This window comes from Urocitellus parryii, chromosome X (genome assembly GCF_045843805.1).
Source record: "Urocitellus parryii isolate mUroPar1 chromosome X, mUroPar1.hap1, whole genome shotgun sequence".
Lineage (NCBI taxonomy): Eukaryota > Metazoa > Chordata > Mammalia > Rodentia > Sciuridae > Urocitellus > Urocitellus parryii.
In genome coordinates, this window is record NC_135547.1 from 81785018 (window position 1) to 81807771 (window position 22754).

Below are 22754 nucleotides of genomic sequence, written 5' to 3' on the forward strand. Positions count from 1 at the left end.
CATATTTTCCTGTTGTCTCCAAAAATGCTCTTGCATTGTGTTGTTTTTGCATGCTTCATCTTTGGGATACTTTCACAAGAATAAAACCAGAGCGTCCTCACAGAGAACTGATTGATTGTGTGAAGTTTCAAGAAGCTAGCAAAAACCCTGTTTGAATTCCAGCTCCACTTCCATTTACCCACATAGGACAAAATGAAGTGAAACCTTAAAATAAAAACTGAAATACTGACAGCAAACCAGTGAACCTAGAAGGCCCAAATCTGGCGAACATAGCAAGGCTAGGTAAAAAGATAAATCCTGCCTAGTATCAAAGAAATTTGAACAAAACTACTGTAAACCTAACAATAGATCTATCCTTAATCGTAACCCTACAGCTCATCCTAGCCTGCTTAGAGAACCTTTGATCATAGAAATTCCAAATTAAGGGAGCCTAGTGGGGAAAGCTAACAGATGAATCCTGCACAGTACCAAATAAATCTGAGCAAATAATTGGGGAAAGTGTTTCAGTACATGCTTATTTACTTGATTTCTCCAAAAGTGCTCTGAGATAAAGTTGCTTTGCATGCTTCATCTGAGGGAAACATTTACAAGGAAAAAACCAGAGAGTGCCCATAGAGAACTGATGAGTGTGTGCAGTATCTAGCAGCTAGCACTAACCCAGTTTGATTTCTTGCTCCACTTCTCTTCAAGAAAATACTTCAAAATAAAGTGAAATTTAAAAATACAAACTGTTTCTGACAGCAAACCATTGAACCCAGAAGGCCCAGATCAGGGAACATTGTGAGGCTAGATCAAAGAAGAATCCTGACGAGTATCAAAGAACAAAACTGACTCTAACCCTAACACTAGATTTAAACCTAGCCATAAACCTAACCCTAATCTATTTAGAAAACTTTTTTCATAGAAGTCCCAAATTAAGGGAGCCTAGTGGGGCAAGCTAACAGATGAATCTTTTGCAGTATCAAAGAAATCTGACCAAATAATTTGGGGAGGTAGTTCAGTACATGTATATTTCCCTGTTGTCTCCTACAGAACTTTCAGATAAAGATGTTTTTACACGTTTCAGCTTTGTGAAAATTTCACAAGGAAGAAATCAGAGAGTGCCCTCATAGAACTGATTTGAGTATGTGCACTTTTAAGCAGCGAGAACCCGTATAGGTAAAAATGAAAGAATACTTAAAATACAAACTCTTCCTGACAAAAACTATGGAAGTTATAAGGCCCAAACCTGGAAAAAATTGTAAGGCTATGTAAAAGACGAATTATGACAAGTATCAAATGTATTTGAACAAAACTCACTCTAACTTTAACAGTAGATGTAACCCAATTTTAAACCACTTCTAACCTGTTTAGAGTACCTATGATCATTGAAGTCTCAAACTTGGGGTGGCTAGCAACATAACTCAACAGGTGAATCTTGTGCAGTGTCAAAGAAATTTGATGAAAAATTGGGGAAGGTATTTCAGTACATTCATATTTCCCTGTTTTTTTTTTTTTTTCCTTAAAGTGCTCGTGGATAAATTGTTTTTCATGCTTCAGCTTAAGGTACTTTCACAAAGAAATACCAAAGATGCCCAAAGAGAGCTTATGGAGTGTGTAAAGTTTCATGCACCTAGCACCAACCATGTTTGATTTCCAGCTCCATTGCCATTCACACCTATAGGCCATAATGAAGTGAAACCTAAAAACTCAAACTGTTCCTGACACTGAACCATTGAACCTTGAAGGCCCAAACTTGGGGAGCCTAATAAGGCTAGGTCAAGATGAATCCTGTACAGTTTCAAATTAATTCAACCAAAAAAATTTGAAGCTCTTTAAGTACATGGATATTCTGCTTGCTTCTAAAGCACTCAGAGATAAAGTGTTTCTTTCTACTTCATCTTAGGGCTACTTCCACAGAAAACACCAGATTATGCTCACTGAAAATTGATGGAGTGTGTGAAGTTCCAAGCAGCTAGTCCAAACCCTGTTCAATTTCCAGCTTCATTTCCATTCACCCCTATAGGCATAAAGAAGACAAACATGAAAATTGAAACTGTTTATGAAAGCAAACCCTTTATATAGGATGCTCAAACATTTGGAGTATGGTCAAAATAGGAAAAAGACGAATCCTGCACAGTATCATAGAAATTTGAAAACAAAACTAACTCTAACCTTAACACTAGGTCTACTTCTAGTCCTAACATTAACCCTAACACTAACCTTAACCTGTTTATAGTCCATCTGATCCTAGAAGTCCCACACTTGGGGAGCCAAGTTGGGTAGCCTAACAGATGAATCTTTCACACTATCAAAGAAATCTGACCAAATAATTTGGGAGGTAGTTCAGTACATGCATATTTCCCTGTTTTATCCTAAAGTGCTCTCACATAAAGTTGTTTGCATGCTAGAGCTTAGGGCTACTTTTACAAGGAATAAACCAGAGAAATCCCATAGAAAACTGACTGAGTATGTGAGGATTTAATTAGCTAGCACCAACCCTGTTGGATTTCCAGCTCCATTTCCATTTACACACATAGGTCAAAATGACATAAAAACTTAAAATACAAACTGATCAGAAGAGCAAACCCTATAGAATATAGAGGCCCAAACCTAGAGAATATAGTAAGGTTAGGTAAAAGTTGAATCCTGCCCAATATCAAAGAATTTTTTAAAAAATCTGACTCTAACAAAAACATAGCTGTAACCCTAGCCATAACCTAATACTAAATCTAACCTAACCTGTTTAGAGAGCCATTGATCATAGTAGTCCCCAAATAAGAAGCCCATTGGGGCAAGCTAACAGATGAATCCTGTGAAGTATCAAAGAAATCTGACCAAATAATCGGGGGAGGTATTTCAGTACATGAATATTTCCCTGTTTTCTCCTAATGTGCTCTTGGATAAATTATTCTTTTCATGCTTCAGTGTAAGGTACTTTCACAAGGAACAATGAGAGAGTGCCCACAGAGAGCTGATTGAATGTGTGAAGTTTCAAGCAGCTAGCACTAACTCTGTTTAATTTCCAGCTCCATTTTAATTCATATCTATCGGGCATAATAAAGTGAAACCTAAAATTTAAAACTGTTCCTGACAGTTAACTGGCAAACCTTGAAAACCCACACTTGGGCATACCACTAAGACTAGAAAAAGGATGAATCCTGTTCAATATCAAAGTAATCCATGCAAAAAATTGAAACTTGCTCCTAAAGTGCTCACAGATAAAGCTGTTTCTTTCTAATTCAGCTTTGGCCTACTACCACAAGAAACAAATGAGAGAATGTGCACTGAGAACTGATTGAGTGTGTGAAGTTTCAAGCAGCTAGCACAAACCCTCTTTGAGTACAGCTCCATTTCCTTTCACCCCTATAGGGCACAGTGAAGTGAAACATGAAAATTAAAACTTCTCCTGAGAGCAAACCTTTTTACATAGGAAGCCCAAACATAGGGAGCATACTAAGAATAGGAAAAAGATAAATACTGCCCAGTGTCCAAAACGTTGAAAAAAAGTAACTCTAAACATAACACTAGTTCTAACACTTGCCCTAACTCTAAACTAACACTAAAACCTAAACTGTTAAGAGAAACTTTGATCATAAAAATTTTAAACTTGGGAAGACTAGTGGGCCAAGCTTACAGATGAATCCTGAACTGTATCAAAGAAATATGACCAAATAATTGGGGTAGGTATTTCAGAACATGCATATTTCCCTGATTTCTACTAAAGTGCTCTTGGATAAAGTTGTTTTGCATGCTTCAGCTATGGCCTACTTTGACAAGGAAGAAACCAGAGAGTGCCCACAGACAACTGATTGAGTATGTGACATTTCAACCAGCTAGAACCCACCCTTTGATATCCAGCTCCATTTTCATTTTCCCATATAGATCAAAATGAAGTGAGACATTAAAAACAAACTATTCGCAACAGTGAACCATTGAATTGAGAAGGCCCAGAATTTATTTTTTAGGTAAAAAATAAATCTTCCCAGAACTTAGAAGGCCCAGAATTTATTTTTTAGGTAAAAATAAATCTTCCCAGTATCAAAGAAATTTGAACAAAACAAACTCTAACCCAAACGCTAGCTCTAAGCTAGCCCTAAGCCTAACTGAAACACTAACACTTACCTGTTTAGAGAACCCCTGATCCTAGAAGTGCCAAACTTGGGAAGTCAAGTTGAGAAAGTAAAAGACGAACACTGTGCAGTATCAAAGAATCTGACCTAATTTTTGAAGACTTATTTCAGTACATGCATGTTTCTTTGTTTTCTCCTTAAGGGCTCTGGGATACATTTGCTTTTGCATGCTTCATCTTTGACCTACCTTCAAAAGAAAGAAACCAAAGAGTGCCCACTGAGAACTGATTGTGTGAAGTTTCAAGCACCTCCTTCCAACCCTGTGTGATTTCCAGCTCAATTATAGTTATTTTTAGGACTAGGGTGAGGATCATAATTAGGGTTATGGTAAGGGTTAGGCTTATGTTTATGGTGAGGTTCATGGCTATGATGTGGGATAAGGTTTGTTTTAGGATTAGGACTAGAATTAGAGCTAGGGCTATGTCAGGTCTAGGGTTAAAGTTAGAGAGAGTTTTAGGGTTAGGTTTATAGCTAAGTCTATTGTAAGGGTCAGGTTTCTTATTAGGTCAGGTTTAGAGCTATGAGTATTATTAGGGTCAAAGTCAGCTTTAGGGTTTTTATTTGATTAAGGATTAGGTTTAGGCTAGAGTTACCATTACTGTTAGGGATAGGTTAATGACAGTTTTAGGTTTAGAGTTCAGGTTATGTGTAGGGTAATGTATAGGGTTAGGGTTAGGGATAGGATTAGGGTTTGGCCTAGGGTTAGCAGAAGCATTAGGGTTATCATTAGGGTAATGGATAAGGTTATACCTAGTAATAGGTCTAGTGTTATGCTTAGGATAATGTGTAGGGTTAGGCTTAGGTTTATGGTTAGGTCTAAGGTTAGGGTTATGGTTAGCTTTAGTGTTAAAACTAGGGTGGGGCTTGGGTTAGGGCTAGTTTTTGCAATAGGTTAGGGCTATGGCAAATGTAAGAACTTTGTTATGATTAGGGATAGTTTTAGGGTTAATGTTAGAGCTAAGTATAATTTTAGGGGTAGGTTTTCGGTTAGGGTGATGTTTAGAGCTAGGGTTAATGTTAGTATCAGGGTCAGTGTTAAGTTTAGGATTATGATTAATGTGAAAGCCAGAATTAGGACTATGGTTAAGTCGAGGGGAAGGGTTAGTGTTTGGCTTTAGGCTAAGTGTTATTGTTAGGGCTAGGGCTAAGTTTTTCTTTAGGTCTAGTCTAGAGTTATGAATAGATTAGGATTAGGTTTAGGTCTAGGGCTAGTGTTAGGGTTAGGTTTAGGCATAAGGTTACCAGTAAGGCTAGAGTTAGGGTTCAGTTTAGGGTTAGATTCAGGTTTCAACCTATGATTTGTTTTAGATTCTATAATAAGTGTCATGTTTTGGGTTATGATTAGAGCTAGAATGAGGACCAAAGCTAGGACTACTAATAGGTTTAGGGTTTGGGTTAGTTTAAGGATTAGGGGTAGGATTAGCATTAGGTTTAGGGTTTGTCATGGGGTAATTGATAGGGTTAGAGCTAGGGTTAGGGCTAGGGTTATGGTTAAAGCTAGGTTTAGTGCTCGGATTAGGGCTAGTATTTGTGTTAATTTTATGGCTAGGGTTAGAACAAAGGCTAATGTAAGAACTAGGGTTTGAGGGTTAGTTTTAGGATTATGATTAGGGGTTAAACCTCTAGTGTTAGGATTAGATTTAAGGTTAGGGTGAAATTTAGAGCTAGTGTTAGTGTTTGGTTAATAGTCAGGGTCAGGATTATTTTTTTAGTTAAGGTTAGGACTCGAGTTAAGGCTAGGGTTACTGTAAAGGTTCGATTTAGGTTAGGGTGGTGTTTAGAGCTAGGGTGAGTGTTAGGATATGTGTCAGAGTTAGGGTTAGTATTAAGGTTAAGATTAGGACTCGAATTAGGACTAGGGTAAGGTCTAGGTGTAGTGTTTATGTTTTGTTTATGTTAAGGTTTAGGGTTAGGGCTATTGCTCGGTTTAGTTTTACTGCATGGGTTAGGTTTAGGGCTATTTTTATGATTAGCATGAGGGATAGAGCTAGTGTTAATGTTAGGCTTAGGCTTAGGCCTAGGTTAGGGTTAGATTTAGAGTTAGCATTAGATCTGGGGTCAGGATAAAAATAAGGATTAGGCAATGGTTATGGCTAGGTTTAGAGCCAGGGTTAGGGTTAGGGTTAGGATTAAGGTAATGAATAGAATTAGAAGTTGGGAAGGGCTAGTGTGAGAGTTAGAGTTACACTGAGGGCTAGAATTAGGGTTAGGTTTAGGGATAGGGTTAAAATAGGGCTAGGATTAGGGCAAAGGTAAGTGTTCACTTTAGGCCTACAATTAGAGTTAGGCTTAGGGTTAAATTTAGGGTAAGGAATGGCATTTTAGCTAGGTTTAGAAATAGAGTGAGGGTTATAATTAGGGTTAGGGCTATGGTTAGGGTTAGGCTTATTTTTAAGACTAGGTTTGGGGCTAAGATGCGGGCTAAAGTTTATTTTAGGGTTAGGGGTAGGATTAGGGCTACGGCTAATATCAGATCGAGGGTTATGGTTAAAGATATTTTATGGTTAGGTTTATGGCTACATGTAATGTAAGGGTTAGGTTAGAGTAGGGGTCAGGTTTAGAGCTAGGAGTATTATTAGGGTCAATTTCTGGGTTAGAAAGTTAGGGTAAGTTAAGATTTCAAGTTAGGGCTCAAACTAGAGTTATGGTTAGTTTTAGTGTAATGATAGGGTGAGGTTTGGTTTTTAGGTTTCGTTTGGAATAATGTATAGGTTTAGGATTAGGGATACGGTTAGGTTTAGTCTTAGGGTTATGGTTATGGCAATGGGTAGGGTTAGAGCTAGGGATAGGACTAAGGTTAAGGTTTTGATTAGGGTGAGGTTTAGAATTTAGTTAGGGTTAAAAATTGGGACAGGGCTTGTATTAGGGCTAGGTTTTGAGTTAAGTTAGTGCTAGGGTTTGGGGTAAGGCTAATGTAAGTACCAGGGTTACAATTAAGGTTAAATTTATGGTTAGGGTTAGTTGCAAGTCTAGTGTTAGGTTTAGGGTTAGGGTTAGTATTATGGTCAGAGTCAGGGTCAGTGTTAGTTCTTGTTGTCTGCTTAAAACTAGAATTAGAACTAAAGTTAGGTTAAGGTTAGGGTTTGGTTTAGTTTAAGATTTAGGGTTAGGGCTATGCCTCAGTTTTGTTTTAGGGCTAGTCTTAAAGTTAGATTTAGAATTAGGGTTAGGATTAGGGTTAGGCTTAGGGTTAGTGTTTGATTTAGAGTTAAAATCATATCTAGGTTAGGGCTAGAGCTAATGATAGGGGTAGGGTTAGAGCTAGGGTTAGCGTTAGGATTATGCTTAAGTCTTGATTTAGGCATAGGATTAGCTCTAGTTTTTGTATTAGGTTTAGGCCTAGTGTTAGGGCTATGAGTAATGTAAGAACTAGGGTTATGTTGAGAGCTAGTTGTAGGGTTACGGTTATGGCTAGGTCTAGTGTTAGGTTTAGATTTTCGGGTAGGGTCAGATTTAGATATAGATTTACTCTAAAGTCAGGGTCACTGTTTCGGTTAGAGTTAGAGTTAGGGTTACAGCCAAAATTTTGACTAGGTTTAGGTCTAGGGGTAGGGTTAGTGTTTCAGTTAGGTTAAAAATTATTGTGTGGGCTAGGGCTAGGTTTATGTTTAGGTCTAGGTCTAGAATTAAGGCTAGATTTATGGTCTGGTTTAGCTCTAGGGCTATTGTTAGAGTTTGGTATAGGTTTAGGTTCAGTTTTAAACATATGGGTTAGTTTTAGGGTCAGAATAAGGGTCAGAGTTAGCATTAGGGTTTAGGACAAGGTTAGATCTAGAATGAGCGCTAGGGTTAGGACTATTATTAGGGTTAGGATTTTGGTTAGCCTAAGGATTAGAGATAGGTCTAGGGTTACCATTAGAGTTAGGAGTTTTCTTAGGTTAAATGATATACTTAGAGCTAGGTAAATGCTAGAGTTAGGATTAGGGTTAGGGTTAACTATAGGTTTAGAGCTCGGATTAGGGCTAGTTTTTGTGTTAGAGTTAGGGCTAGATTTGGGCATTGGCTAATGTAAGAGCCAGGGTTACAATTAGAGTTAGTTTTAGGGTGAGGGTTAGGGGTAGGTCTAGTGTTAGGTTTAGGTTTAAGGTAGGGTAATATTTAGAGCTAGGGTTATTGTTAGGATAATAGTCATAATCAGGGTTAGTTTTAGGGTTATGTTAGGACTCAAACAAATAAGGGCTAGTGTTACTATTAGTGTTCAGTTTAAGGTGTGGGCTGTGTTTAAAGCTAGGACGATTGTTAGGATATCAGTCAGGGTCCAGGTTTAGCTTTAAGATTAGGGTTATGACTTGAATTAGGGCTAGGGATACTGTTAGGGTTTGGTTTAAGTTTAGAGTTGTCTTTAGAGCTAGGGTCAGTGTTAAGATATAAGTCAGGGTCAGGGTAAGTTTTAAGGCTAGGATTAGGACTCGAATTAGGGCTATGGTTATGTCTAGGTGTAGTGTTACGGTTTGGTTTAAGTTAAGTTTTGGGGTTAGGGCTGTTGCTCAGTTTTGTTTTAGTCCTAGGTATAGGGTTTGTGCTAGTTATAAGATTAGCACTAGGGTTATGGCTAGTGTTAGTGGTAGGCTTAGGCTTTGGGTTAGGGTTAGATTTGGATTTAGTGTTAGATCTAGGATTAGGGCTAGGTCTAACTATAGGGCAAGGGTTAGGGCTAGGGTTATGATTATGGTAACAGATAGGGTTAGAACTAGGGCTAGAGCTAGGGTGAGAGTTAGAGTTAGTCTTAAACCTAGGGTTTTGGTTAGTTTTCGGGATAGGGCTAAGTTAGTGCTAGGATTAGTGTTCAGCTTAGGCCTAGTGTTAGGGCTAAAGGTACAGTTAATTTTAGGGTAAGGTATGGGTGAGTGTTAGAATTAGGGTTAGAGCTAGGGCTAGGGTTACGGTTATGATTAAAGCTAGGTTTAGGGCTGGATGAGGGCTAGGGTTTGTTGTAGGATTAGGTCTAGAATTAGGGCTAGGACCAATGTCAGGTCTAGTGTTACAGTTTAGGGTAGATTTAGTGTTAGGTTTGTGTCCAGGTCTAGTGTAAGTGTTAGGCTTAGGGTAAGGGTCATATTTAGAGCTAAGTGTATTTGTAGGGTCAGGATCAGGGTTAGGGTTTATTTTAGGTTAAGGTTTAGGGATAGGGCTCAAATTAGCATTAGGGTTTGAGTTTGAGTTAGGGTAATTAATTGGGTTAGGCTTAGGTTTCAGGGTAGGTTTAGGGCAATGGAGAGCTTTAGGTTTAGCAAAAGGGTTAGGGTTATGCCTTGGGTTAGCATTAGGATTAGAGTTATCATGAGGATAATATATAGAGTTAGAGCTATGTTTAGGGCTAGGGTTAGGTTAGGATTAGGGGTAGAGTTAGGTAAGGTTTGGGGTTAGATTTAGGGTAAAGTTTAGGTTTTGAGCTAGGGTTAGGTCTAGGACGAGGGTTAGGTTTAGTGTTATGGTCAGGGAGAGTGTTATGGTTAGGATTAAGTCTAGGTTTAGGATAAGGGTTAGAGTTAGGGTAATGGCTAGTATTAGAGCTAGTGTTAGGTCTAGGTTTAAGGTTAGAATTAGGGCTACAGTTAGTGTTATGGTTACGGATAGTTCTAGGATTATGTTTAGGCTAAGGGTTAGGCTTTGATCTAGGATTAGGACTAATTTGAGAGTTAGGGTTAGGGTTAGGATAAGGGTTAGGGTTATGGTAAGGGTTATGCTTAGGGTAGGTTTAGACGTCGATTAGGGTTAAATTTTGTGTTAGGTTTCTGCCTAGTGTTAGTGCTATTTGTAATGTAAGATCTGGGTTTCTGATTAGGACTAGTTTTAGGTTTAGGGTTATGGTAGGTCTAGTTTTAGGTTTAGATTTGGGGTCAGGGTCAGGTTTAGAACTAGATTTAATGTTAGTTTCAGGGCCAGTATTCATGTTAAAGTTAGGATTAGGGTGAAAGCAAGAATAGGAGTAGGGTTAGGTCTAGTGTAGGGTTAGTGTTTGGTTTAGGTTTAGGTTTATTATTAGGGCTAGGACTAAGTTTTTGGTTAGGTCAAGGTCTAGAATTATAGCTAAATTTATGATTAGGTTTAGGTCTAGGGCTAGTGTTTAGGTTTAGGTTTAGGTATAAGGTTACTGTTAGGGCTAGTTTCAGGTTTCGGTTTAGGGTCAGGTTTAGACCTATAATTAGTGTTAGGGTCAGAATAAGGGTGGAGGTTAGGGTGAGTTTTTTGGTTTGGTTTAGAGCTAGAATGAGGGCTAGTGTTAGAAGTAGTAATAGGGTTATTGTGTGGGTATGGCTAAGGATTAGGATTAGGACTAGATTTAGCAGTATGAATAGGGTTTGGCTTAGGGTAATGAATAGTATTAGAGCTAGGGTTAGGGCTAGGATTAGGGTTAGATTTAGTGCTAGATTTAGGGTTAGTGTTAAATCTAGTGTTAGGGCTCGTATTAGGGCTATTTTTCTGTTGGAGTTAGGGCTAGGGTTTTTCTAAGGCCAATGTAAGAATTAGGGTTACAATTAGGGTTAGTTTTAGGGTTAGAGTTTCGTCTAGGTCTAGTGATAGCATTAGTTTTAGGGTTAGGGTGATATTTAGAGCTGGGTTTGTGTTTGAATATGAGTCAAGGTTAGGGTTAGCTTTAGGCCTAATACTCGAATTAGAGCTCGGGTTATGAGTAGTTATGGGTTAGGTTTTGGTTTAGGTTAAGGTTTAGGGTTAGAGCAATGGCTCAGTTTTGTTTTAGGGCTAGGGCTTGCATTAGGGCTAGTTTTTGGATTAGCAATGGTGTTAGAGCTATTGGTAATATGAGGTTTAGGCTAAAGTTACGGTTAGATTTAGAGTTATGGTTAGATCTAGGGTTAGGGATATGGCTAGGGTTAGGGCTCAGGTTAGGGCTATTGTGAGGATTATGGTAATGAATAGTGTTATAAATAGAAATAGGGCTAGGGTGTGAGTTAGAGTTAGTCTTAGGGCTAGGGTTAGGTGTAGGGTTAAGGTTAGGGTTCAAATAAGGCTAGGATTAATGCTATGATTAGTGTTAGTGTTAGGCTATGGTTAGGGCTAGGTTTAGGTTTAGTTTTATGGGAAAGGATTGGGTTTTATAGCTAGGTTCAGTGCTAGGGCGAGGTTCATAATTTGGGATAGAGCTAGGGTGAGGGTGAGGGTTAGGTTTAAGTCTAGGTTTAGGGCTAGGATGAGGGATAGGTTTTGTGTTAGGGTTAGGGCTAGGATTAGGGTTAGGGCTAATGTCAGGTCTAGGGTTATGGTTATGGGTAGTGTTAGGAATAGGTTAATGGCCAGGTCTAGTGTAAGGGCTAGGTTTAGAATAGGGGTCAGGTATAGAACTAGGTAATTATTAGGGTCAGAGTCTGGGTTAAGGTTTGATTTGTGTTATGGTTTAAGGTTAAGGCTCAAATTAGCATTAGGGTTAGGGTTAGGGTTAGAGTAATGGATGGAGTTAGGTTTGCAGTTCAGGTTAAGTTTTGAGTAATATATAGGGTTAGTGTTAGAAACAGGGTTAGGTTTAGGCCTAGGGTTAGGATTTGATTTAGGCTTATATTTAGAGTAATGCATAGGTTTAGTGCTAGTGTTAGGCTTAGGTTAACGTTAGGATTAGAGCTAGAGTTGGGTTACTCCTAGGGTTTGTGTTAGGGTTAGGTTTAGGGTAACTGTTAGGATTTGAGCTAGGGTTAGGGCTAGGGCGAGGGTTAGGATTAGAATCAGGGCTAGGTTGGGTTTAGGGTTAGGGTTAGGGTTAGGGCTAGGGTTAGCATTAGAGTTAGGGTTATGTTTAAGGTAATGGACAAAGTTAGAGCTAGGATTTGCGCTATGGTTACAGTTAGGATTAGGGATAGGGTTAGTGTTAGGGTTAGATCTAGGGTTAGGTTTAGGGTAAGTGTGAGAGTTTGAGCTATGTTAGGGCTAGGGCAAGCATTAGGTTTAGGGTTTGGGCTAGGATTAGTGTTAGGGTTATGCTTAGGTCTAGGTTTAGGGGTTGTATTAGGGCTAGGTTTTGTGTGAGTTTTGTGGCTAGTGTTAGGGCTATGGGTAATGTAAGAGCTAGGATTATGGTTATGGCTAGTTTTTTGGGTTAAGGTTATAGATATGTCTAGTGTTAGGTTTAAGTTTTGAGTTAGGATAATGTTTAGAGCTAGGGTTTGTGTTAGGCTAAATGTCTGAGTTCAGGTTATCATTGGGTTTATGTTTAGGGCCAGAATTAGAAATAGGGTTAGGTTTAGGGGTAGGGTTAGTCTTTGCATTATGTTAATGGTTATTTTAGGGCTAGGGCTAGGTTTTTAAACCAAATACTAGACTAGCCTTAATCCTTAACCCTAAAACTATGCCTAATCATAAAGCTCATTCTTATATTAGCCGTAGCCCTAAACATAACACTAGGACTAGGGCTAAAGTTATGGCTAGATTTAGAATTAAGTTTAGGTCTAGTGCTAGTGTTATGGTTAAGTTTAGTATAGGTATTCTGGTAGGGCTAATGTTAGGGTTCAGTTTAGTGTTAAGGACAGCTTTGACCTACGGTTAGTGTTAGGGTCAGAATAAGAGTATGGGTTAGGCTTAGGCTTCAGGTAAGATTTAGAGATAGAATGAAGCCTAGGGTTAGGACTAGTAATAGAATTAGGGTTTGGGGTAAGCTAAGGATTAATGTTAGAACTAGAATAACATTAGGATGAGAGTTTGGCTTAGGGTAAGGAATAGGTTTAGAGCTAGGGTTTGGGTTAGTGTTAGTGTTAGGGTTAGGGTTAGGTTTAAAGCTAGGGTTGATGGTCAGATTAGAGCTAGGTTTTGTGTTATGTTTAGGGCTACAGCTAATGTAAGAACTAGCTTTATGATTAGGCATAGTTTTAGGGTTAAGGATTAGGGCTAGTCTAGTATTTGGGTTAAGTTTAGGGTTAGGGTGATGTTTAGAGGTATTTTTAGGGTCAGAGTCAGGGTCAGTATTAGTTGTAGGGATAGGGTTAGGACTTGGGGTAGCATTAGGATTTGGTTTAGGTTAAGGCTTAGGATTAGGGCTATAGCTCAGTTTTTTGTGGGCTATGGCTAGGGTTAGGGCTAGTTTTCAAATTAGAATTAGGGTTAGGGCTAGTGTGGTGAGCTTTAGGTTTAGAGTTAGGGTTAGATTTAGAGTTAGGTTTAGTTCTAGGTTTAAGACTTGGGCTAGGATTAAGACTAAGGTTCGGGCTAGTGTTAGGTTTAGGCAATAGATAAGGTTGTTACTAGAAATAGGTCTAGGTCAAGAATTAGGGTTAGTCTTAGGGCTAGGGTTAGAGTTAGGGTTACATTTAGCAATAAATTAGGCTTAGGATTAGAGCTATGGTTAGTGTTAGGATTAGGTCTAGGTTAGAGCTAGGGTTAGTGTTAGTGATAGTGTTATGGTTAAGGTTAGCATTAGGGGAAAGGATGTGGTTATACATAGGTTCAGAACTAGGGTGAGGGTTGAAATTAGGGTTTGGGCTAGGGTTAGGTTTCGGGTTAGGATTAAGTCTAGTTTTAGGGCTAGGATGAGGGCTCGGGTTTGTGTTAGGTTTAAGACAAGAATTAGGTAGAGTGCTAATGTCAGTTCTAGGGTTATGGTTAGGGATACAGTTAGGTTTATTTTTATGGCTAGGTCTAGTTTAAGGGTTATGTTTATGGTAAGTGTCAGGTTTAGAGCTGGGTGTGTTATTAAAGTCATTGTCTTGTTCAGAGTTTGGGTTAGGCTTTGGTTTAGTTTTAGGGCTCGAATTATCATTAGGGTTAGGGTTAGTGTTAGAGTAATTGATAGGGTTAGGTTTAGGGTTCAGGTTAGGTTTAGGTAATGAATAATGTTAGTGTTAGTGATAGTTTTAGGGTTAGACGAAAAGGATAAGGTTAGATTTAGGTTTAGGTCTAGGGTTAGTGTTAGGTTTACCTTAACTGTTAGGGTTTGAACTAGGATTAGGACTACAGCAAGGGTTAGGTTTACGGTTAGGTCTAGGGTTAGGTTTACAGTTAGGGTTAGAGTAGGTTTAGGGTTAGGACTAGGGTTAAGTTTACAGTTAGGTTTAGAGTAGGTTTAGTGTTAGGGCTAGTGTTTTCATGATGTTTACAGTTAGGTTAGGGTAATGGGTGGGGTTATAGCTATGTTTAGAGCTATATTTTGGTTAGGCTTAGGTTTAGGGTTATGGATATGTTTAGGGCTAGGATTATGGTCAGGATTTGGCTAGAGTTAGGGTTAGGGTTATGCCTAGGTTTAGTGTTAGCATAAGGTTTTTGGGTAAGGATTATGGTTTGAGCTATGGTTAGGCCCAGGGCGATGGTTAGGGTTAGTGTCAGGTCTAAGTTTAGTATTAAGGTTATGTTTAGGGGTAGGGTTAGCATTAGGATTAGGGTAATGTTTAGGTTAATGGATAGGGTTAGAGCTAAAGTTAGGGCTAGGATTATGGTTCGGATTAAGTCTAGGGTTAGGTTTAGGGTTAGAGTTAGTTTTAGGGCTACGTTTAGGTTTAGGGTAATGTTTAGGGCTAGAGTTTGGTTTAGGGTTATAATGAGGTACAAGGCTCAGTTTAGAGCTAGGTTTTGGGTTAGGTTAGGGCTAGGATTAGGTGTACAGCTAATGTAAGAACTAGAGTTATGATTATGGCTACTTTTAGGGTTACTGTTAGGGCTAGTTCTAGTTTTAGGGTCAGGTATACTTTTAGGGTGATGTTAGACCTAGGTTTAGTGTAAGGTCAGAGTCAGGCTTAAGGTTACTTTTAGGATTAGGTTAGGACTGGAATTAGGGCTGAGGTTAGGGCTAGGTGTAGGGTTTGTTTTTTGTTTAGGTTAAGGGTTAAGTTTAGGGATATGGTTCAGTTTGTTGTAGGGCTTGAACTAGATTAGGGCTAGTTTTAGGATTAGTGTTAGTGTTAGGGCTATTGTTAGTGTGAGGTTTAGGCTTAGGTTTAGGGTTGGACTTAGACTTAGGGTTAGTTCTAGGGTTAGGGCTAGGGCTAGTGTTAGAGCTAAGGTTAGGGCAAGTGTTAGGGTTATGGTAAGGGATAGGGTTAGATCTCGGAATTGGGCTAGGTAGAGAGTTAGAGTTAGTCTTAGTGCTAGTGGTAGGGTTAGGGCTACATTAGGGCTAGTATAAGGTCTAGGATTAGAGTAAGGGTTAAGTCTAGGGTTAGAGTTAGGGTTAGATTTGGGGGAAGAAATGGGGATATAGCAAGATTCAGAACTAGGGCGAAGCATAAAATTAGGGATAGGGCTAGAGTTAGGGTTTGGGTTAGGATAAAGGCTAGGTTTAGGGCTAGGATGAGGGCTAGTGTTTGTGTTAGGGTTATGGCAAGAATTAGGGCTAGGGCTAATATCTGGTCTAGGGTTATGGTTAGGGATAGTTTTCGGGTAAGATGTATGGCTAGGTCTAGTGTCAGTGTTAGGTTTATGTTGAGGTTCAAGTTGAGAGCTAGGGGTATTATAATAGTCAGAATTAGGTTTTGGGTTTGGGTTAGGTTGAGGTTTTGGGTTGTGGCTCAAATTAGCATTTGGTTTGAGTAAGAGTTAGGGTAATAAATAAGGTTGAGTTTAGGCTACAGATAAGGTTTAGGGCTTAGATTAGGTTTATTGTAATGGATAGGGTTAGGGTTAGGCCTAAGGTAAGCATTAGATTTATGGTTATATTAGGGTAATGGATAGGGTTAGAACTAGGGTTAGTGCTAGGGTTATGTTTTTTATTAGGTTTAGAGTTAGTGTTAGGGTTAGGGTTAAAGATAGGGTTAGGTTTATGGTATGGTTTAGGGTATGGTTGAGCTAGGGTTAGGGCTAAGGGTAGGGTTAGATTTAGATTAGGTCTAGGGTTAGGATTAGGGTGATCATTAGGGTTAATGTAATGGACAGGTTTAAATGTCAGGTTAAGGTTAGGTTTAGGTTTAGGACTAGGGTTAGTATTAAGTTTATCATAATTGTTAGAATTTGACCTAGGGTTAGGAGTACAGCAAGGTTTAGGTTTATGGTTCGGTCTAGGTTAGGTTTACAGATAGGATTAGAGTAGGTTTAGGGTTAGGGCTAATGTTATCATGATGTTTATGGTTAGGGTTAGGGTAATGGGTGTTGTTAGAGCTAAGGTTAATTCTAGTTTTAAGTTTAGGGTAAGGACTAGGGTTAGGGTTAGGGTTAGGCTTATCATTATCTTATGGTTAGGTTAAAGGTAAGTGTCAGGGATTGAGTAAGTTTTAGGGCTAAGTTGAGGCTTCAGGTTAGAATCAGGGCTAGGGATAAAGTTAGGGTTAGGATTAGGGCTAGGTTTAGCATTCGGTTTATGATTATTGTTAGGGTTATGGATAGAGTTAGAGCTAGGATTTCGGCTATGGTTACGGTTAGGATTAGGGCTAGAATTGGGGGTAGGGTTTGGGCTAGTGTTATGTTTAGTGTAAGGGCTAGGTTTTGAGCTAGTGTTCGTGCTAGTAGGTTAGGTTGAGGATTAGGTTCAGCCTTAGGTCTAGGGACAGGATTATGTTAGGTTTAGAGTTAGGGTAAAGGTTAGGGCTAGGGTTATTATTAGGATTAGGATAAAGGTTAGGGTAATGGATATAGTTAGATGTAGGTTTAGGTTTATGTTTAGGGTTAGATTAAGTTTTAGGGTTAATGTTAAGGCAACAGTTATGCTTAGGTTTATGGACGTGTTAGGTTTTGAGCTAGGTTTAGGGTTATGGCGAGTGTTAGTTTTAGGATTAGGTCTTCTGTTAGTTTTCTGGTTAGTTGTTAGGGTTAGGGTTAGGTTAGGGCTAGGGTTATCAATACAGATATGTGTAGGGTTGGGTAAGGTGTAGATTTAGAGCTATGTTTAGGGATAGGGTTAAGTTTAGGGCTAGGGCTAGGGTTAGGGTTTAGAGTAAGGTATAGGTGTAAGTTTATATTTATGGTAAGGGTTAGGCTTTGAGTAAAGTTTAAGACTAAGGCTAGGTTTAGGTTTAGGGTTAGAGTTAGGGCTAGGGTTAGGGTTATGGTTGCACTTAGGACTAGGTTTAGGCCTAGAATTCGCTCTAGGTTTTGTGTTAGTTTAAGCCGTAGAGTTAGGGCTATGGGTAATGTAAGAGCTAGAATTATGATTACTGCTAGTTGTAAGGTTAGGGTTATGGCTATGTCTATTGTTAGGTTTTGACTTTTGTTTAGGGTCAGGTTTAGATATAGATTTCATTTTAAAGGCAAGGTCAGTGTTCAGGTTAGAGTTAGAGTTAAGGTTAAAGCCAGAATTGGGACTAGGTTTATGTCTAGGGGTAGGGTTAGTCTTTACATTAAGTTAAAGGTTATTTTTAGGGCTAAAACTAGGTTTTTGTTTAGGTTTAGAGCTAGAGTTAAGGCTAGATTTAGGATTAGGGTTAGGTCTTGGGCTAGTGATAGGGTCTTGTTTAGGTATAAGGTTACTGGTAGGACTAATGTTATGCTTTAGTCTAGCATTAGGGTCAGGTTTAGACATAGGTCAGTGTTATGGTCAGAATAAGGGTCAGGATTAGGATTAAGGTTTGGGATAGGGTTAGAGCTAGAATGAGGGTTAGAGTTAGAACTATTAATATGGTGAGAGTTTTGATTAGCCTGAGGATTAGGGGTATGTATAGGTTTACCATTAGGGTTAGGGTTTAGCTTGGGGTTAGGGATAGTGTTAGAGCTACTGTTAGGGGTAGGGATAGGGTTAGGGTTAGGGTTAAAGCTAGGTGTAGGGCTCAGATTGGGGCAAGTTTTTGTGTTAGTGTTAGGGCTTGGGTTAGGGAAACAGGTAATGTAAGAACCAGGGTTACAATTAGGGTTAGCTTTAGGGTTAGGGGTAGGGGTAGTTCTAGTGTCAGTGTTAGATTTTAGGTTAGGGTGATATGTAGAGCTAGAGTTATTTTTAGGATACATGTCAGGGTCTGGTTTAGTTTTGTGGTTTGTGTTAGGACTTGAATTAGTGCTAGGTTTACTGTTAAGGTTCGGTTTAAGGTTAGTATCATGTTTAGAGCTAGGGTGAGTGTCAGGATATGAGTCAGGGTCAGGGTTAGTTTTAATGTTGGCGTTACTACTCAATTAGGGCTAGGATTAGTTCTTATATTAGTTTAGGGTTTGGTTTAAGTTATAGGGTTAGGTCTATTGCTCGGCTTTGTTTTAGTCCTAGGGTTAGGGTTAGGGCTAGTTTTACAATTAGTATTAGGGTTAGGGCTACTGTAAGTATTAGCCTTAGACTTAGGGTTAGGGTTACATTTATAGTTAGGATTAGATCTATGATTGGGTTAGAATTAAGGATAGAACAAGGGTTAGGTCCAGGATTAGAGTTATGGTAAGGGATAGGGTAAGAACAAGGGATAGGGCTAGTGTGAGAGTTAGAGTTAGTGATAGGGCTAAAATTAGATTTAGGTTTTGGGAATAGGGTTAAATTAGGGCTAGGATTATGGTTATGGTTAGTGTTCAGCTTAGGCCTAGCACTAGGGATAGGGTTAGTTTTAAGTTTAGGATAAAAATGGCATTATAGCTAGGTTTATACGTAGGGTGAGGGTTAGAGTTAGGGTTGGGTCTAGGGTTGGGGTTAGGGTTATGATTAAGGCTAGGTTTAGGGCTAGGATGAGGGCTACAATTTGTTTTAGATTCAGGGTGAGCATTAGGGCTAAGGCTAATATCAGGTCTAGGGTTATGTTTAAAGATAGTTTTTGTGGTTAGGCTTATGGCTACGTCTATTGTAAGGGCTAGGTTTAGGGTAAGGGTCAGATTTAGAGCTCGGGAAATTATTAGGATTAGGATTTGGCTTAGGTAAGGATTTAGGTTTATGGCTCAAATTAGCATTAGGGCTAGGGTTAGGGTATATTTAGGGATTGTTTTAAGGTTCAGGTTTGGTTTAGGGTAATTGATAGGTTTAGCATTAGTGATAGGGATAGGGTTAGGCTTAGGGTTAGCATTATGGTAAGAGTTATACTTGGGGTAATTGATAGGGTTAGAACTAGAGTTATGTTTAGGAATATGACTTGAGTTAGGGTTAGAGTTAGTGTTAGAACTAGGGTTAGCGTTATGTTTATGGTCATGTGTAGCATAAATCTTAGGTTTTGAGCTAGGGTTAGGGCTAGGTTTAGGGTAGGTTTAGGGATAGGATTATGGTAGGTTTAGGGATAGGATTAGCATTAGGGCTAGGGTTATCATTAACATTAGGGTTAGGGTTAAGGTAACGGATAGGGTTAGGTTAGGTTTAGATTTTGGTTTAGTGTTAGAATTAGTGATAGGGTGAGTTAGTATTAGAGTCATGGTTATGTTTAGGTTTATGGTTAGGTTTATGGTTTGATCTAGAGTGAGGGCTATGCTGAGTGTTAATTTTAGGGTATGTTAGTTTTCTGGTTAGGGTTAGGGTTAACATTAGTGTTCAGGCTAGAATTATCAATACGTTTAGGTTTACAGTTAGGGTAATGGGCATGTTTAGAGCTAGGTTTAGGGCTAGGTTAATATTAGGATTTGGGCTAGGGTAAGGGTGAGAATTAGGGATAGATCTAGGCTTATGTTTTTGGTAAGGGTTATGCTTTGATCTATCTTAGGACTAAGGCGAAGGCTAGGGTTAAGTATAGGGCTAGTGTTAAGGTTAAGGTTATGCTTAAGGCTAGGTTTAGGCCTAAAATTAGCTCTATGTTTAGTGTTAGGTTTAGACCTAGGGTTAGGGCTATGCATAATGTCAGATCTAGGGTTATGATTAGAGCTAGTTTTAGGGTTAGGGTTATGGCAGTATCTAGAATTAGGTTTAGGTTTTGGTTAGTTTCAGGATTAGAGGTATGTTTAGTGTTAAAGGCAGGGTTAGTGTTTGGATTAGAGTTAAAGTTAGGGTTAAAGCCAGAATTAGGCCCAAGTTTAGGTCTAGTGGTAGAGTTAGTTTTTGAGTTAGGTAAAGATTTTTGTTTGGGTTAGGGCTTAGATTTTGTTTAGGTCTAGAGCTAGAGTTCAGGCTAGATTTAGGATTAGGTTTAGGTCTAGAGCTAGTGGTAGGGATAGGTTTAGGTATAAGGTTACATGTAGGGTTAGTGTTAGGGTTTTGTTTAGGGTTAGGGTCAGGTTTAGACCTAGGGTTTATGTTATGGTCAGAATAAGGGTCAGTGTTAGGGTTAGTGTTTGGGATAGTGTTAGAGATAGAATGAGATCTAGGATTAGAACTATTAATAGGGTTAGGATTTGGTTAGCGTAAGTATTAGGGATAAGTCTAGGGTTACCATTGGGGTTAATGTTTTGCTCAGGGTAAGGGATAATGTTTTGGCTAGAGTTAGGTCTATGGTTAGGGTTAAAGCTAGGTATAGGGCTCAGATTAGGGGTAGTTTTGTGTGAGGTATAAGGCTAGGGTTAGGGCAATGGCTAATATAAGAACTAGGGTTACAATTAGGGTTAGGGTTAGGGGTAGGTCAAGTGTTAGGTTTAGGTTTAAGATTAGGGTAATATTTATAGCTAGGGTTAGTGTTAAAATATCATTCATGTCAGGGGTAATTTTAGGGTTAGGGTTAGGACTCAAAATAGGGCTAGGGTTACTTTTAGGGTTCAGTTCAAATTTAGGGTGGTGTTTAGAGCTAGGATGAGTGTTAGGATATAAGTCAAGTTCACGGTTATTTTTTAAGTTTATGATTAGGACTCAAATTAGAGCTAGGGTTAGATCTAGGTGTAGTGCTAGGGTTTAGTTTAAGTTAAGGTTAGTGTTAGCCATGTTGTTCGGTTTTGTTTTAGTTAGGGTTAGGACTAGTTTTATTATTAGCTTTAGGGTTAGGGCTTGGGTTATGGAGTTTAGGATTAAGGCTAGATTTAAAGCTAGGATTAGGGCTAGGTTTTGTGTTAGGTTTAGGGCAAGAATTAGGGCTAGGACTAATGTCAATTCTAGGTTTATAGTTAGTGATATTTTTATGGTTAGGTTTATGTCTAGGTCAAATTAAAGTGTTACGTTTAGGGAAAGGGTCAGATTTAGAGCTGGGGTAGTATTAGGTTCAGGGTCAGGCTTGGGGTTTGGTTTAGGTTAAGGTTTAGGGTTAAGGCTCATATTAGCATTGAGGTTAAAATTAGGGTTAGGGTAATGGATAGTGTTAGGTTTAGGGTTAGGTTAGGTTTAAGGTAATGGATATGGTTAGGTTTTGTGATAGGTTTAGGGGTAAGCGTAGGGTTAGCATTAGGGTTATGGTTATCATTAGGGTAATTTATAGGGTTAGACCTAAGGTTAGGGCTAGGGTAATTGTTAGGATTAGGGCTAAAGTTAGGGTTAGGGTCAGGGTTAGGGCAAGGGTTACAGTCCAGATTAGGTTTAGGGTACAGTTCAGGGTTTGAGCTAGGATTTTGCTATGGCTAAGGTTAATATAGGGTTTGGTCTACAGTGATGGTCATGATTAATGTTACGGTTAGGGCTAGGGTTATCATTACGGTTAAGGTAATCGGTCTAGATGTCAGGTTATATATAGGTTTAGGTTAGGTTAGTGTTAGGTTTAGGTTTAGGATTAGGGTTAGTGTTTGTTCTAGTTTAGGTTTAGGGTTAGGGTTAGGTTCACTGTTAGTTCAAGGTTTAGGTTTATGTTTACAGTTAGGGTAGGTTTAGCTTTAGGTCTAGTGTTATTATTAGTGTTAAGTTTAGGGTTAGGGTAATGGGTAGGTTTCGAGCTAGGTTTAGGGCTAGGGTCAAGTTTAGGATTAGGGCTTGGGTTAGGGTTAGGTTTAGGCCTTGGGTTAGTGTTAGGTTCAGGTTAAATGTACGGTTAGGGATTGAGTTAGATTTAGGGATAGGGCTAGTGTTAGGGTTATAGTCAGGGCTAGGGTAGGTTTAGAGTTAGGTTTAGGTCTAGGGTTAGCATTAGTTTTGGGATTATGGTTAGTGTAATGGATAGAGTTAGAGCTATGGTTTGGGCTATGGTTATAGTTAGGATTAGGGCTAGAGTTAGGGTGAGGTTTAGGGTTTGGTGTAGGGTTATGTTTAGGGTAAGGTTTAGGGTTTGAGCTAGGGTTAGGGATAGAACGACAGTTAGGGTAAGGGTTAGGGCTAGGTTTAGGGTTAGAGTTATGCTTAGAGTTAGGTTTAGGGCTGTAATTTTGGCTAGATTTTGTTGAGGTTTATGGCTATTGTTAGGTATACGGGTGATGTAAGAGCTAGAGTTATGGTTATGGCTAGATTTAGAATTCGTATGTTGTTAGGGTTATTTTTTGGGTTAGTAAAAGGTTTACAGCTAGGGTATTTGTTAGGGTAAGTGTCAGGGTTAGGTTTAGGGTTAGGTCCAGAATAAGGACTAGGGTTAGGTCAATGGATAGTGTTAGAGTTTGGTTTATGTTATGGATTATTGTTAGGGCTATGGCTAAGGTTATGGCTATATTTAGGATTAGGATTTAGGATTATATATTAGGGCTAATTTTAATGTTAATGTTAGGTTTAGGGTTAGAGTTACTCGTTGGGCTAGTGTTAGGTTTCAGATAAGGGTTAGGGTCAGGTTTAAACCTAGGTTTAGTGTTAGGGTCAATATAAGTTTGAGGGTTAGGGTTAGGGTTTGGGTTAAGTTTAGAACTAGAATGAGGGCTAAGGTTAGGACTGGTAATAGAGTTAGGGTTTGGGGTAGGCACAGAATTAGCATTAGGACTAGGGTAGCAATAGAGTAAGGGTTTGACTAAGTGTAACAAATAGGGTTAAAGCTAGGATTAGGACTAGGGATAGAGCTAGGGTTAGGGCCAGGGTTAGGGTTAGGGTTAAATCTAGGGTTAGGCCTTGGATTAGGGCTA